This window comes from Hakea prostrata, unplaced genomic scaffold (assembly GCF_041222555.1).
Source record: "Hakea prostrata isolate BN-2017 unplaced genomic scaffold, UWA_Hpros_2 contig_130, whole genome shotgun sequence".
Lineage (NCBI taxonomy): Eukaryota > Viridiplantae > Streptophyta > Magnoliopsida > Proteales > Proteaceae > Hakea > Hakea prostrata.
In genome coordinates, this window is record NW_028291249.1 from 121,356 (window position 1) to 138,597 (window position 17,242).

General features: G+C 41.0%; 1 protein-coding gene across 2 annotated transcripts in view; it reads left to right on the forward strand.

Annotated features, from left to right (window-relative positions):
• LOC148998810 (anaphase-promoting complex subunit 8-like) overlaps positions 1–11,374 on the forward strand; it is a 42,459-nt gene extending 31,085 nt beyond the window's left edge. The window contains exon 5 of one of the 2 annotated variants that reach the window (XM_089141705.1): positions 11,348–11,374. The gene's annotated coding sequence lies outside the window, so the exon portion shown is untranslated. Of the gene's footprint in view, positions 1–3,598; positions 3,618–11,347 lie in introns of those variants that run through there. The other variant, XM_089141707.1, reaches the window with a different exon arrangement.
• The last annotated feature ends 5,868 nt before the right edge of the window (positions 11,375–17,242 follow it).

Below are 17,242 nucleotides of genomic sequence, written 5' to 3' on the forward strand. Positions count from 1 at the left end.
CGGCCACCTGATCCTCAGCAAATTTTGCTTGACGTTCCAAAATAGTGATCTTACCTTGCAGCTCGGTCTCCTTGCTGACCAAATGATCATTTTCTGCTCGGAGGTTGGATATTTGGATGCCCATATCCTTCACTTTATCACCCAGTTGGTGAGCGGCCACGTGATCTTTACAGGTGGCTTCCAAGGAACCGCCCAATGCTTGTGTCAAACGACAAAGCAACCTAGTACAAATTCAATACAAGTATTAATACTCATAAAAGAAAGTTGAATTCCAAAAAAAATAAAAAAAGAGTAAGAGAGAGAGAGAGAGAGCAAAAGGATGTGCTAACTCACTTGGTCGTGACATCATCTGTTCTCATATATGACCTATACTGCTCAAAAATTGCTGATCGGCTAGAAGGAGCACCCTAGACATCCAATCATGAGCAACTTTTGTTCCCTTTTGTTGTTTGTTGATTATATATGAATCAGAGGTCAAGGTCCAACTAGGATGAAGAATAGAGGAGTCCAAAGTGGAAGTGCTTGGGGAAGTGCTCGAAGACGGACGAACAGGGCTTGAGGGTGGAAGAGAAGGTTCCACTTCTACCTCCCCCGAAGATGTACCAACAGAAGTAGCCAACTTCTTTTCTGGTAAGGGTGGGAGATTAGAGGGAACTTTGTGTGAAGTACCTCCTTTCTGAGTCAATTTGGGGGCCGGGTCGGTTTGTTCCTAGACCTCGGACGTTCTAGCTTGGTTGGGCAATGGTTTTCTGCTTCTTCCATCTCCTTATTAGCTGCCCGAGCACATTCTTCTAGATTTAGCAACACTACAACAAAATGAGATGAGTATCAAAAATCCCGACCAAGCAAACATAGAAAAAAAAAAAGGTGAGAATATATGACAGAAAACTCACCGGGAAGAAATCCACAGTGGTGCAAGACATTAGGGTATTCCGGACAATGGCCGTTAACAACGAACCGGTTCTTATCCTCAGAGGGTAGCTTGAGGATGCACACCTTGGCTCGCTCCTCGGCTTCAAAGAGATCTGAGATATCATTAGACCCTTCAGCTGGTCCTCGAACCCAGAAGACCGGAATGAAGGTTCAGAAGGTGGTCACACAAAGAAAAATTTGGGGCGCCACCCCTTGGTATTGGACAGGAGCGTACCATTCCCGACAAAGTTCCTGTCCCAACCACAGAGGGAAGAGGTTCGCTTGGATAAATAAAACCATCCATATTGTTCTTGCTTCTTCACCATAAAAAAGTGGGGGAAAAGAGCAAGTGTGAAATCCCCCGGATTTCTACCCCTTTAACCCGTGGCTTCAAAACCAAGAAAACTGGGCCTCAAGTTGACTGAAAATGTGGGCCATTCAAGTGGAGCCCGAAGGGTTGGAAATGGAACCAATGTTGGTGGATGACCCTTGTGATGACTCATCAACTCTCCTAAAATATAATTGAAGAGAGAAGATTAATCATGATGGTGTAAAAAGGGTGATCTTGGAACGGCCATAAATCGGTGATGGAGAATCCGATTGACACGAATAAGGTATCAAAACGAAGAGCGCAACAAGCCAAAGATCTCCCAATTTGGATTTCATTTGGCTCCTAAACCAGGGCCGGTCGTTCGGGCCGATTGAAAGGCCGGTCGACCGCCCCCAACCCAGTTCGGGGCAGAATCGGGTTTTACCCTTTAAAACCCTATTTTGAAGCTCTCTTTCACTCATACTCGCATTTTATGTTGCTAATACGAGGCTGAGGCTCAAGGAGGAGGTGAAACCAAGGGAGAGGAAGGTTCCTAACCGTTCGGACGTGTGCTGGCACCCGGATCATTGCGGAAACGTTAGGAAAGGTAAGTATCATCAAACCCTCTTTTTTGGGCTTTGTTTTAGGAGTAGTTCTTCGCTATAAATGTTGGATTTGAGTAGTTGTAACATGATAGGTGATTTAAATGCTTGCAAATAGTTTCATTTATGTTTCCCTTTTGTTTGTGAGTGGTTTGTGCAATCGTTGCAAACGATTTTGCATTTTGGCTCTTAGACTCAGTCGAGAGCACTCGCGAGAGCCCAAAATTGGGGCTTTTTGATTGAAATGGAATTAGATCAAATTGAAGGTATAATTAGGACCCTATTGCTGCCAATTATACATTCCCAAAGTTTCGTTTCGATTCAACTTTGAATCGATGGTGAAATTTGAGTTTCGCCGAAACTAGGTTGAGAAAGGTGGGTTCGACACTAGTTGGCAGATTAGGCTTTTGTTGGGTGATTTTGGGAACTTTATTAAAACCCAATTGACTTCTAATTTATGTCTAATGATCCTCTTACATGATTAGGTTTATTTTGATTATAATCACCAACTCGTAAGTGTGACTTTGTGGAACTTTGGAGAGCTTATGCTAACTAAAAAGGTGAGGAATATACTAAACCTTATCTTGCATGTTTAATTATGTAATTAAATTTCATTATTGATATATTGCCTTGCTTCAATATTTATTACCTTGTGATTATGTGTGGGACTTTGCACGAATGAAAGGTAAGCAAGTATCTTTGCTTCTATTTTTAATATTCTTTGAAAACAATATGAGAATGTATGAGATGGGTGAGAATGAATGGATTGAGTGTTTTCTTTTATTTTCAAATTCTAAATTATTGATATGAAGATATATGGATGATGTTGAATTAAATTACTCTTTTTATTTTCTGTTCCAAACTAGGGTTGTGGGTTCGCCCATTACCCTAGTGAACTTACATGAGTATGCATCTAGACTTAAGTACATGAATGCTAAGTGTCTAGAAGTGTTTGGCTAGGTAACCTCATGAGTACTACTACCCTTCCGGCAGGGGTATTGAAGCCGGTTAACCCCATGATGTTAGTGGCTCCGGGTCCCGAGTGTCAAGCAGGCCCACTATCATCATAGAGAGGTAGGGTTGCATATAATAGATAAGGGCTCCTTGGCACTCAAGACCGGTGAAATGATCCGTGAGAGGACATGGAGAGCATCATGTCCATTATATGTGGATGACCACTGGGTTAAGGAATGTGATCCAACAGATGCCTCCTGTTGAGGATTCCATTCATAGGTGGAAAGGTATTGAACCAAAAGGGCACTAGGCATGAGGGGAGATATCCGGACCATATGTAGTATGAGACCGTATGACTTTGCACTGGGCTAGGATTATCCTTGACACGCGTCAATCTCATACCAAACGGTGATGTGAGAGAGTGGTGACCTATACTCCAACCATGGCTTGACAGGACTTTACCCAACAACCACAGAGAACCCAATAAACGTCTCTTGTTGAGGGAGAGTGATTGAGACCGCCCAAAGGAGATTGGTGTACAAACTTAATGCGTGTCTACCATAGAGACCTCATGATAGATTTAGGAGCATAATATCATAATCATTCATACATCATATTACTATCATTAATTACATTATCGATACTCAAGCTATGTGTGTGGTGTGGGATCTTGTGTACGAATGCATGATATGATATGGAATCTTGTGTACGAATGCATGATATGATGTGGAATCTTGTGGACGCATGTCTGGTAAGATGTTGAGTTGACCTCACTGAGTTCTGTTGAACTCATTCCTTTTTATATGTCTGTTTCTATTAGAATATTTTGCAGGTTATGAGGACTCCTTCCAAGTGGAGGATTCGTCGCCGGCAAGCTTTCTTGAAGGAGTGACTGAAGAAGATGCAGACTTGCATGGAGCTTCATGCCCGTGCAAAGACTGTTCTTATGAGGTTGGATTCCATTAGGGAATCAGTTTAGTTTAAATTCCGCTATGACAATCTATGCTTCCTTCAAACTCTGATGTCCATTTTGATTAACTTTAGATAATGGATGATTGTAACCTTTTGATAATCCAGATTTAATAACTTATTATTAGAACTTGATTTATTCTTGTCCTTTTAATTATGCTATATCCTGTGTTGTATGGAATTGTCACTGAACCTAGGTCCTACGGTGTATCACCCCCACGAGTATTAGGGTATGGCCGGATCCGGCTAGGTGGGGTGTGACAGCAAGGGATGGTCGGATTCTAACCTCCTTACCTTGGCAAAAACCCCAAAAATAGATAACATTGCGCCAGCTATTTGGCACTAGCATACCCGGGCACATTTGGAAATGTATCAAAATTTCTTTGAACAATGTTTGGACGGGAAGCCGAAAACCCTTTTGAAAGCATCTTCGTAGATAGAAAATTCCGTTGGTTGGGGAGTGTTAGCTCTCTCATTAGACAAAGGAACGTGGAGAATGTATTCGGAAGGGATCTCGTACGTATGATGAATATAATCCAATCTTTCTTCGGTCATATTGGAAGGTTGGAATTATGGACTTGAAATAGTCAGGTCACATAGTTTATGTGGTTAGGGGTTAGATCTTTGTTTTGTTCTAACTTATACTCTTCAAGGGATAAACTATCCTTCCACCTTTTTCTCTCAACTTTGAAACGAGTCTGAGCACTCAAGGTAGTCCGTTCTTGGTCGCGGTGCTCTGAAGGTAGTGGTCGAATTTCTAGTCTGGATACTTCCTCGTCATTTCTTGGTTGGTCACTGTAACAACCCCCATATTTCTAATCCGGAATCCGTATTGCAGGTCCGAGAACCCGAAGGTCTAGTCAGATTAATTTTGTGGAATGTCTGGATAGAAGTCCATGATCCATATCCAAAACCCATGGATCTGGATTCTCTTGTTGAAGAACCTACCTTACTGGGAAGTTGGATCTCTGGTAGAAGGCAAGTGGTGTTTGGAGATGTTCGGAATGAAAGTAAGACCTCCCCCATGTCTTCATTAGGGCTAGGTTGTGTTTGGGTTTCAACCCCCTGAGCAAAGCACCCTTGTATAGCAATATACTTGGGGGTGGTTGCTAGTGGCGGTTGATTAAACCAAGCGACCGCCTTAAGCGACCACCACTTTCTGCTTGCAGGAAAATGCCCTATTTTGCCCCTTGTTCATTATAAATAGCATCCCTCGCCCTATTAACGCATTATTATGTTCGGAATTGCTATTTTGGGCGATTAGGCGGCAGTGGAAACGTGCTGGAAGGTGGGCGAAGTGCTGTTAGTGATCTAGAACATTTTCCTTTCTATTCTTGGTGATTCTAGTTATGGTAATGAATCTCCATCTGCTATTCTCTTCTTTTTAACCTCTAATTGATATGAACCCATCCCCATTTTGTTAGTGGTTACCCAATTGATTAGTTGTAGCTCTCTTTCCAATGTTCTTGATGAGATCATGTCCAAAAATGAATCCCTGCATTTGTTAATGGATGGATCTAATCAAGGGGAATGATTTGGGTAGTTGATCTTTGTTAATTTTAGGGTTTCTTGTTACCCCTTTGTTCTAGACCTATTAAGTTTGAAATTCGGACTAAGATCATCCCAAAACAGATTGAAATCAGATGATCAAAAGTCTGATTTTCAGAGTTGGAAACTGTCTGAAACAGGGGCGGTTGCTTGTGGAGGTCGCTTAACTTAAGCAACTGGCACAAGCAACCGGCTGGTTTCCAGTGACTGTGTAGGTTTGATTTTGGATTTGTTTTGACTCTTGACTCTTATACATTCTTGTAACCTTGCATATAGGTGTCCTCTGTTTCTACTTATAGTTTTATAATTGTATTTGGATTGCAATTTAAAGGACTCCTACTAAATTACAGGTAAGGACATGCATTTATATTTATATGCAATTACATATATGTTGGTGCAACCTAGAGGGGGGTGATTAGGTTGCAACTAGTGGATTGTCCCAATTTTTTGGTTTGTGTGGAAATACACGGTAAATTGAAAATTCAAATGAAACTAAACAATACAAGCAACCACAACATGAGATTTATAGTGGTTCGGCTATACAAGTCTACGTCCACTCCTCTCTTGGCCTCAAGAGAGTATTCCACTATTGATTCTCTTTCAATACAATGGGTAGAGATCAAACCCTTACAATAATCTTTGTTGTGGGGCAAGAGAACCCTTTACAATCTTTGTTTAACAAGCAGGGCAAGAGCACCCCTTAACAATCTTTGTTTACGGGCAAGAGCACCCAATGACCAATTCTAATCTACCAACCTAGACTAGAATTGAAACAGTTACAAAGGAAGGATGTTACCTTAAGAGGTGTGACACTTTACCTCTTGTGTGAATGTGATGCAATGTGAGTTGTATGCTCAAGTGGAAATGTAGGCACCACCGACGCCTTCAATCACCTCAAGCTTGGCTTCCACAAGCTTAGAAACACCTTGGTATATTTCTTCAAGGTTGGGAGAAGGTGAAAGGCAAAGCACAAGGCTTTCTTGCAATTTGAGAGCTTTAGGATCACTTGGGGAGTGGGTGATCAAGTGTGAGTGTTGTTACTCTCAAATGAGGTGAATTGGGTTTATATAGAGCACCTTTGAGTGCCAAAACCCAATCCCCAACGGATAGAAAACGGACACATTTTTGTCCAGTTTTTCAGCCCAGACGGACGTCCGTCTGGTCAGACGGTCATCTGTCTCAAAAGTATCCATTGCAAACAGATGTAGAGGATATTCTCTTTAAACTAGCCGTTATAGTCAAATCTGGGCCAGACGGACATCCGTTTGGCCTGGACTGGCTCAGACGGACATCCGTCTGCCAGACGGAAATTCCGTCTGGCCTTCTATTGTTTTCTGAGAAACAGAGTTATCAGTACAGACGGACATCTGTCTGCTCAGACGGCTGTCCGTCTGAACTCTATTTTGCTGACTTAAGTTGGGGCTAGGACATGGCTTGGGTTTTTGGACTTTTTGGTCAACCCTAAGCATTGTACACCTCACTAACATGTCCTAGGTCACTCTAGTGATATGAATTACATATAATTGATGCATTTACATGAATGTGTATGCGAGAGTGTCCTAAGCCCTAATTCAACCTAAGTCTTGATCTTCGACTTGATCTTCAACTTGATTTTGTGCAACGGTCTTCATGTCCATCTTGGCATGGTCATCTTGACTTAGACTTCATGTCCATCTTCATGTCTGTCTTGGCATGATCTTGGTTTTGACTTGCATATGGCTTTGACTTGGAGTTGGTCCACTTGTTCTCATCTTGAACTAAAACATCATAACTCAATATAACCATTAGTAATTCATGCTTATTATCATCAAAACCAATAGAGGCTGATGTGGAAAATGCTGACATGGCATTTCCCAACAATATACATGATGGTTCAGCTGTTCTATTTACTATTCTTTGATCATGTAACTTGTTGTAAGTGTATAAAGCATGTGAATCTTATTGTATACTTGTTGTTTGTGGTGTTCCTTGATGTACTTCATCTTTTATGATATTACACAACTGTTCATGGTATGATAAAGAGTGATGTAGTGTAATTGTGATGGAAACGGTATTCCATTGGGATATCTTGCTGGAGATATCAGAGGGTTGTGGTATGGGACACATGCTCACCGATGCCTCTAGCACTATCATGATTACTTGGATGACATACCTAGGAGAGTCTAGAATTGCATGGCTAGGTACCCCACATGCTATTACCCTTTCGGCAGGGGAATTGAAGCCGGGTGACCCATGACAATGGTGACGTGGCTCTGTTTCATCCTACAGCGGTAACCAATCCCGTGCGAAGACTCAGTGGTCCACTGTTGGTCATGCAATGGTAGGGTTGCATATGTTAGGGTTGGTGTCACATCCACCCAGCCGGTACCCTATCTGGCATACCCGGGATGTGATCCACAGCCCCGAAGATCCATAGTTCAGAGACCACATCAGCCACATCGACAATAACACAATCATGAACAATCAATATTAAGCTACAATCAATAAAATAGAATTCAGAAATAAGATATCAAGGATAATCAGAGTGCGGAAATAAATATCAACTCAGATAAATAAGAAGACAGTGGGCGGAATCCACTCCTTCACCAAGCGGAAGTGAGGTCAAAATTTAGTTAAGTACAAGCCTCAAGTTATGAAGGTAAGTTAAAGTTATTACAATTCTTCTAAGTTTAACTGTCACAAAAAGAAGGGGTAACTACTCATAAGTCTCCTCCACAATGGATATGTCCTCCTCAAAGGTGAGGATCATGGAGATCCAACATGACTGCTCCCATACAACTCCAGGGCTAACCCTGGTACGCCGAGTGATCTTCTTCGGTATGGTCACCGAAGTCTTCAGTGTAGCTAGCCTCCGGATAGTAGTATGAGGTATTCGGGTCCACCTCAGGGAGGGTGTCATCAGAGTAATCACATGTAGAATAGCCTAACAAAATATTGCAATAGAAAAGGAATGAGTTCAAAAGAACTCAGCAAGGAAGTTATTCCACCACACATAAACCACAAGATAATCATAACATGATGCAGATGATATGAAGCATATAATGCAATATGATTTTATTCTAAGTATGCTGGTCATCTATGGTAGACATGCTTTAAGTCATAGCACCATACTTCTTTGGGTAGTCTCAGTCACTCATCACCGGGGGAAATTGGGTCCTGCATCCCTCTCGGACAAATCCATGGTTGGGGGTTTCGGTCACCACTCTCTCACATCACCGTTTGGTCTAAGTATTGGCGGATGTCAAGGTATAGCCTAGCCCAATGCAAGTCATCTACTTAATCATATCATGTCAGTTCCAGATACGTCCATTCCTCCCCTCTCGGGATCCTTTCCTGTATCCTTCACACTAGAGTCACGGATATTACTCACCGGACTCATCAACCCTATTGGTCATCCACAAATGGTAAACGGGAAGCTCTCACGTCCCTCTCATGGATCATTTCACCAGTCTTGAGTGCCCGTGAGCCCAAGTCTAGCCATTTGCAACCCTACCAATAAATGGCCACTTTCGGGTAACCGTAATGCAATTTATGTCCTCTCATGGAGTGGATACCGGTCTTGAGCGCCCACAAATCCACACCACTACCACGGGTTGTTCAGTCTCAATGCCCTTCGAATCGGGTCTGATATGATAGGGACATCCTAGCCATACATCTAGACAAGTCCTATGTATGTCATTCAATAACCCGAGAGGCGTCGATGGACACCTTCGGAGAACATCCCATACTATTCCCTCCAATGTCCAAGGACAGAAGCACCAGTAGGGTACCCCTCAATCCCAAGTTATACTTAAGCAACCACATGCCCAAGTTCATCATATCAGTTCACAAGATACAACATCATAATAAACATTCAATTCATGACATTGACATAAGTCATCATATATTGAAATTGATAAACATGATAAGACATTGAAATAACATAATGTAGACACAAAACTACTGTTGAAAGACATATGTAGCAAGTCTAACATGATAAGAATATGAAATAGAAACTATATTTACTAGGTTAGGAACACCAAGTCAAAATCCCATATCCTAAGTAATTATATCGATAACTATCCTTACCTTGAATCGGAGATGAGAATGGTCCAAGATCACAAGCAAGTGGCCTAAATAGTCTTAAAACCCTAAACAAGCATATATGAAAGGTTAGAGAAGAATTCAGAACAATTGGAGATCAAACGAATCAGAACTAGGCAAAAGTTGCTGACAACAACTCTATTGGTCGATACATTTGGTCGATAGTATCGACCAATAGTATCGACCAAATCAATTCCAGGACAGCAAGCTAGCTTTTTGGATTCTTGCCCAGATTTGGTCTTCCGGGTCTCGGATTGACACGAAACTTGGAGGATAGTATAAACACAACATGGGGACACTAATTATCAAGAAATTTTCATAATCCAATGGTCCATTTAGAAATTCCCAAATCGACATATTAAGGTTAAGAGTTGTAGGTCATGGCATTGGCTACATCTCAATGCAAATTAGGGGAAAACATGGGGGATTAGGTAGGGAATCGTTTAAAAGTAACATGGAACACATATGCAAGGTATAGATTAGGTTAATCATGAGCTTCATCTCAGTTTTGGTAAATAAAGCAAGTTGGTATGCAATAAATCATGGAAATGTGTAGTTAATGATCATGAGGTGAATCAATCATAGTCATATCGGTGAAAACATCATTGTATGGGGTTTAGAAGGTTCATGGCAAGGTGTATGCAAGGTTGCAGCACCTTGGCCATGGTCCCAACAGTGAAATAGAGGAAAGATGAGTGAGAAAGTGATTAGGAGAGAGAGTGTCATACCTTTAAAGTGGAACAAGAAAGAAGGAAAGAGTGGTTGGCAATGATTGATGAAGAAGATGCTTCACCACTACCAAGGAGGAGTTCTTGGGAGGCTCTCCCACATTCCCAGATGTTAAAAACGCAAGAATAGGGCTCCAGTCTCGAGGAATAAATAAATAGAAAAGAATATTCCAAAAATCTTTAAATCTGGGTTCAGCAAACTTGTTGGTCGATACATTTGGTCGATAGTATCAACCAATAGTATCGACCAAAACAGTTTCTGCAGAATTTTACAGAATAGTTTAGCAACTTTAGGTGCGGACTTGGAGGGCTATATAAGGTCAAATTGCATGAGGTTTTCTCCTACAGTTCACTCAAGAGGTTTAGTTTTAGGGAGTTCCTTTGGATTTTGCACCGGAGTCCATTTGATATCTCAACTGTCTCACTCTTTATCAGTGCGCAGATTCTAACTTAACACTGGTAATGTGCTCAAGGAAGGAGCAGCATCATCAATGTCCATAAACTGGAGTTCCGACATTACGTCATCAACCAGTAGGGCCCATAAGTCCCTTCTACCACCACTTCGGGTCTTCGGACCTATAAACATAACAATGACCTGGTCGGGTCAAGGTTAGGTAAAAGCTGGATTTTACAGTTGGGCTCATGGACGTCCATGGAGCAGACAGAGTGTCGTGAGGAGTCATGAGAGCATCCGCCCAATAATATGTGGATGACCATAGGGTTAAGGAGTGGAGTCCAACAGCGGTAGCCAGTCCGTGAGGGTTCTCACTCCTAGGTTGCGAAGGATACTAAACCGAGTTGGTTGGTGCCATAGGGGAAGTATCTGGGCTTCATATAGTATGTTACCATTATGACTTGCATTGGATTAGAAACCCTGACATGCGCCAGTACTCATTGCCAATGGTCGTGGTGAGAGAGTGTTGACTTATCCCCAGCCATGGTTTGAGAGCCAGGTGTGGACTTACCCCTTTGCCCAGGATCCTTACAGAGGTAACCAGTCCTTGCCGGATCAGAGTGACTAGACCTACCCAGAGGAGGGCTGGTGTATATCTTAAAGCATGTCAGCTGTTAGAGACTTGCATAGTTAGATCTTAGTAGCATTCATATTTCTGCATATCATCCATATCATTTCATGTATGCATTCGTGGATTGTATTGACATATATATGAGAATTGTCTGTTCCTTACTGAGTTTGTCAGAACTCATTCCTTTCATTGTATATATTAATATGAGTTGTACAGATGATGGCACAACGTCGGAAGTTGGAGATGATTCGTATGAAATAACCTTCTCGTATGAAGCTGATGTGGCACAGACAGTGGTACATGAACTTGCAGAGCATGAAGACTCCTGAAGATGCTTGGTGTGCGCTTTTAGCACCCATTGATGGGCGGAGGAAACAAGTTGCCAAGCAATTTGCCCTTCATATGGAGAAAGATTAGAGGACCCCCTTTACTTGTTAATTTAGAAAACCAGTTTTTAGATTTAGAAAAGAAAACCGGAAAGAGGATTATTTAGTTTATTTATTTTGCTTCCGCTAAACTCGGTATTACATTTGATTATTGATTCTTTCCTTTGATTCTTTCTTGGATATTTATTGGAGTATTTGGACTCCTGTAACCTTTTTATTAACTATTGCTCTTATTCTTGCTCTTGATTGTCTATACTTGTGTTTATTATTATTGATGGGTAAGACCATGGATCATGTGACGGTTCACTCCCACGGGTTGTCTAGCGGATAACCGAGACCGGCGGGTGGGGTGTGACAGTCACGACCAAAAAATGATAAGGAAAAGTCTTCGGACTGGTCACTCATATGAGCCTTCGTTTCTCTCAGTTGGTCGTTCTCTGAATCAGTAACTGTTGCAGAACCTGAGGGTTTCTCACTAGAAGAAATTTTCTTAGGTTTAGAAACCACTGTCTTTATTCTCTTAACTAAGACCATGGTTATCTTAAGACTACAACGAGAAGAGAGAAAAACAAGCACCAAAGCAAGAGTAATGAACAAGGAGCATAGCAGAAAAAGACAACAAATAGAAAATAAAACAAAGAAAAGCATGTTAAGACATGTATGATCACAACAATACGAAAGGAGTGAATAAAACAAGGACGGATCAACTTACTGATTCAAATGGAGATTCACTTGAAGGAAGTCTTCAACAAAGCAACATGTGAGATGACTAAAATTTCAAGGTTGCAGAGTTTGCAGAAAACACAAAGAAGAAGTAAGTAAAATGAAGGAAGGAAGAAATATATACCTTCCATTCGGTCCTAATTCAACAGATCAGATAAAGTATCCATCAACGGCATAGATGCAATGACCTTTGAGATACTAAATGTGAAATCCCACCTAACCATAATCCGAAGACCCTATTTGTTTTGGAAGAAGAAGTGACTTGAATGAAGTTTGACTTGGAAGTTGGACCTTGAGTTCAGTGTTGTTATCTTTTGAAAGTCCTAGGAAGTCAGGGAAGACCCTTCCTTAAGTTGGTTGAGGACCCAAGTGTTGGTTTTGGCCTTTGAGATCCAAAATTCAGCAAGCTGCGAAGGGGGACTGTCTGGTCTATCCTCCCTTGGTTGATCCCATCGACCAAGTACCATCAACCAAGGCAGCTCTTGACAGATTGTTCTAATTTTGGAAGTTTTAGATTTTGGATCTCTATATATATGCAACCTCGATCTAAACCTAAATACTTTGCCTATTTACTATTGGAGAATGTGGGAAGAACCCTAAAGCCTCCTCCTCAAGCCAAGGAAAATCCCCAAGCATCTAAGCAAGGATTCCTCCTTTAATTTCTCTTCTACAAGGTAAGTATTCAATTTTATTCTTCTTAGATCTACTCTTTCTACTGTATCTTCTAGTTGTTTTGATTGTGAAGAAGGTATCACTCTACTGTAATGACCCAACCTCTGATCTCCTTTGTCTTAGAGTGAATCCCCATTCCCTCTGTTGTTCCATTGGCCTAAAATGAAGGTGTTGTCATTGTTGGCAACTTAAGTGGGCTTTGATATGGTACAACAACACACAAAAAGGTTCCAAGAGAAAGAATCCAATTCAAATAAAGAAAACTCAAGAATCCCGTTTTTGAGGGTCTCTGTCCAGTTTTGATCAACCTCTTCATCGAATGGTCATCCAGTGTCCGATTGAGCTGATTTTTTGAAGAGAGCTTCACAACTTCTTGATCTTCAAATCCAACGGTGGGATTGTTCATTGGAGATCTCTAAGTTAGTCCGATTTGTACGTCAAAACACTCCTTGTTTAAGTCACATAGGAACTCTGAGTTTGATTCAAACTCTGAGTCCAGTTTTGATCAACCTCTTCATCGGATGGTCATCCAGTGTCTGATTGAGCCGAAATTTGGAGGAGAGCTTCACGACTTCTTGATCTTCAAATCCAACGGTGGGATTGTTCATTAGAGATCTCGAAGTTAGTCCGATTTGTACGTTAAAACACTCCTTGTTTAAGTCAGATAGGAACTCTGAGTTTGATTCAAACTCTGAGTTAAATTAATCTATAAAAGGAGAGCAAACTCCAGCAGAAGAGTAAGGCCGTTTTGAGGAGCTTGGGAATAGCGTGGAGGTCGAACCAAAAGACGTTGGTTGGCTTTGGAGATCTGAAGCTTGGGAATAAGAAGTCTTTTGTTTTGCTGAACAAGAAAGAAAGTGAAAGAGAAGGAAGAAGAAGCAGCAGAAGAAAAGAAGGGAACATGGTTGTATGGTATTTTAAAGAGAGAAAACTGAAAAAGATTGAAAAGAGAAAGAAAAAAAAGAGTTGGAGAAAAAGAGAAACAAGTATTGTTATCATGCATCTTACACAAGTTGAGGTAACCCGTATTCACAAGTGATTGTCTATTATTTTCTAGGTTATGTTTAATGATGAAGAATCTAGCTCATGAATGTAATTTGGGGAACTTGAATTATTGGTTTACATTGTGACCTAGCAAGTTGGAGCTTGTCTAGGGGGTTGGGGTTGGTGCCCTTGTCTGAATTGCATTTTAGACTATAACAGGGATTGGTGTTCCTGGACTGTTGTAGCAGTCAAAATATCTAGGAGTGTATTGAGTAATATACGAAACCCTAGGTAGGGTATTACTTCGTGGATGCAGGTAATTTGGTCGAACCACGTAAACTCTGGTGCATTGCGTTTTTGTTTATTTTTCTTTGTTGCACATATTGGAGTGCCTTGATTGCAGAGTGGTGGTACACTATCTGCGTAGACCCACCACATAGTGGTGTGTGGTGGACGTGTCCTTGTGCAGTTGATAGCTACGAGAATGTTCTAATTAATCTTGTTTCAAGATTAAAGAAGCTTCACATTGAAGTGAATTTTTGAAGACACTGATTCACCCCCCCCCTCTCAGTATCAATCTGGGAATAAAACCCTCTATGTTTTCCTTGAAGCCATATGGTGTTTTTCTATGTTTTGATCTAGCATGATGCCATAATCTTCTCTTACTATAGTTTTCTATTCTAATCTATGTTAGATATGTTCCTAAGTAGTTTTCTATATATGATCTACTATTTTCTATCCTTTAGAATGAATCTCCATTCATTCTAGCCTTTCCATGAAGATCCACAGTTTAGGCCAAATAGATAATTTATTGGAATTCTATTCCAATGGTCTTTTTAAAAGGTTAGATCATCATAGATAGTCTTAGTATGTTGTTTTAGAATTTTCCTGTTAATTATGGAGTGTTCAGATGTGTTTCGAAGAGTTTCCGACCAAAGTTGGGAGTTACTGTTTGTACACAATATGCTTGGTCGATCTTGCTAGGTCGATGTCGTCAACCAAGGGACAATCGACCAAGGGTGCTGCTGACAGCAACTTTCCTCTACGAAGTTGGATACAAGGTGAATACATTCACTCACAATTGACAATTTTCATTATGTGCTTTGTTAAATTTTGTTTAGTTATGATAAGCTATTGTTTAGTGTTCTTTTATATATTGTTTCAATTCTGTAATTATAGTAGGGTATTCATAATGTGATTTACATACTGAAATTGATTATGAATGATGTAATCGTGAGATGGACTGTGTTGTGATATTCATGGAATCATGATGTGATGTGATTGCCTAGGTTGTGGTTATGGAATGAAAATGCCCTTTTGTCGTTTCTGTCTTTGGACACCAGTGGAGGTGGTATGAGACGCTTCCTATAGTGCCCCTTGGTGCATTCCCTAACTACTGGTTGATATACCTAGGATTGGTTTAGAAGTGCTTGACTAAGGAAAAGGCCTATCATATCTAACCCTATCGGAAGGGGAATTGAGACCGAGTGACCCGTGGTAGCAATGGGAATTTGTGGGCGCTCAAGACCGATAACTAACCCATGAGAGGACATGAATTATATTGTGGGGGCCATTCATTGGTAGGGTTGCACGTAGTAGACTTGGGCTCGTGGGCGCTTGATATTGCGGGAAGCATGAGAGGACACGAGAGCTTCCCGTTTATTATGTGTGGATGGCCAATAGGGTTAAGAGTCTATGTAGCCGGGAAGGAGACGGAGACTCTAGCGGGAAAGGTATTGGAAATGATCGCAGGAAGTGAGGAATGGACGTAACTAACCCTAAGGTAAATGTGACTCAGTAGATGACTTGCATTTGGCTAAGTTTAACCCTAGAACACACCAATACTCATACCAATGGTGGTGAGAGATAGTGTTGACTTTAACCCCAGCCATGAAATGTCCGAGAAGGATGCCTTGAACCAATTACGCAGAGAACCCAAAAGACCGGGAAGGTTGAGGGAAGGGTGATCTGAGACCTACCTAGAGGAGTATGGTGATTTATCTTAATTTGTGTCTGCAAATAGATGAGCTTACCCTTCGGGGGATATGATTTTTAGATGCTTTTACAGGTATGGAAGAGAACCTGTGTTCCGATGTGGAGGACACCTCCCTATATGGTTCAGCTACGAAAGTCATTTGAAAAGGTTATGACTAGTAGTGCAACCAGTACACAGGTTTGGACCACACTAATGGCTCCTATTGCTGGTAACAGACATCAAATATTTAAAATGGACCGACCACGGTTTGGTTTGACCAACACCCAATCTGATGAACCAATCAAGTACAATTGATGGATGCTTCGACCATAACGGATAAATACGGAGATCAGTTATCAAGAACGATCAGAATTCTAATCACAACAAACTACCGAACAGATAAGGTCAAGTGATTCCCCAGATAAGATGAGTCCGGAACAAACTCATTAGCAAGAGTCCGAAAGCGGGGACTCAATCACTAAAGGGCAGGTAAACTTCTTAGAATCTATGTAAACAAATCCGAGGACAAGAAGCAGGTAAGGAAAGCCATTCCTGAATTCAGAGAGCTTGCCGTTTATTTCTCCTTATTGATCTCTTGCTAACTTGCTCGTCAGAGATGGATCTCGATCAGCACGGTCGAGTTCGTTTGTGCAAGCCAGCGAATCTTGGTGGACGAGGAGGATTTTTGCAGCAACATGTAGCAACCCGACTTGATCAATTGTTAAAATGCTAGACTTAATGGAAAAATAGTAATTGGAATCGCATCATAGGGTTAATCATGAATTTATTACCAAGATGATGGTTTCATTTGCTTAGGGTTGTAGTATTGCTTTATGGTAAAAGGTTAGAGTTAGTGTCATGCTCTAGTTCAGGGTCAAGGCCCGGGCCCAGCCCTTTAAAATGAATCAGGATCTGAACAATTAAGGTTGACCCAATCACCAACCCAGTTAGGGACAACCATGGTAGATCAAGGTCGGTTTAAGGTCGGTTTAAGGTATTCAACATCAAGGCTAAGGTCGGGGTTTTGGAAACCTAGTTAACTGGAACCCATTGCAAATTTAGATGTAATTATTTTTCGAGTAGAACTTGGATGAATGCTTTTTGAATTACAAGCCAACGATACAGTAGGATACTAGGATGGTAAACCAAAAGGACAAGATAGAAGACATTTATTTGCAAAGGTACATTAAATGTAAATTAAGGTGCAAGTTAAGCCTTGATGGCTCGAAACTAGTGTGAGCCTAAACATGATTTGGATAAAAATTAAGTGTTTGACAGAAATTTGTTAATCGACCCTATCACCTAGTTTTTTTATTTATTTTTTGTTGAGAAAAAAATAAGACAATAATGTGAAATTATAGTCAGAATCAA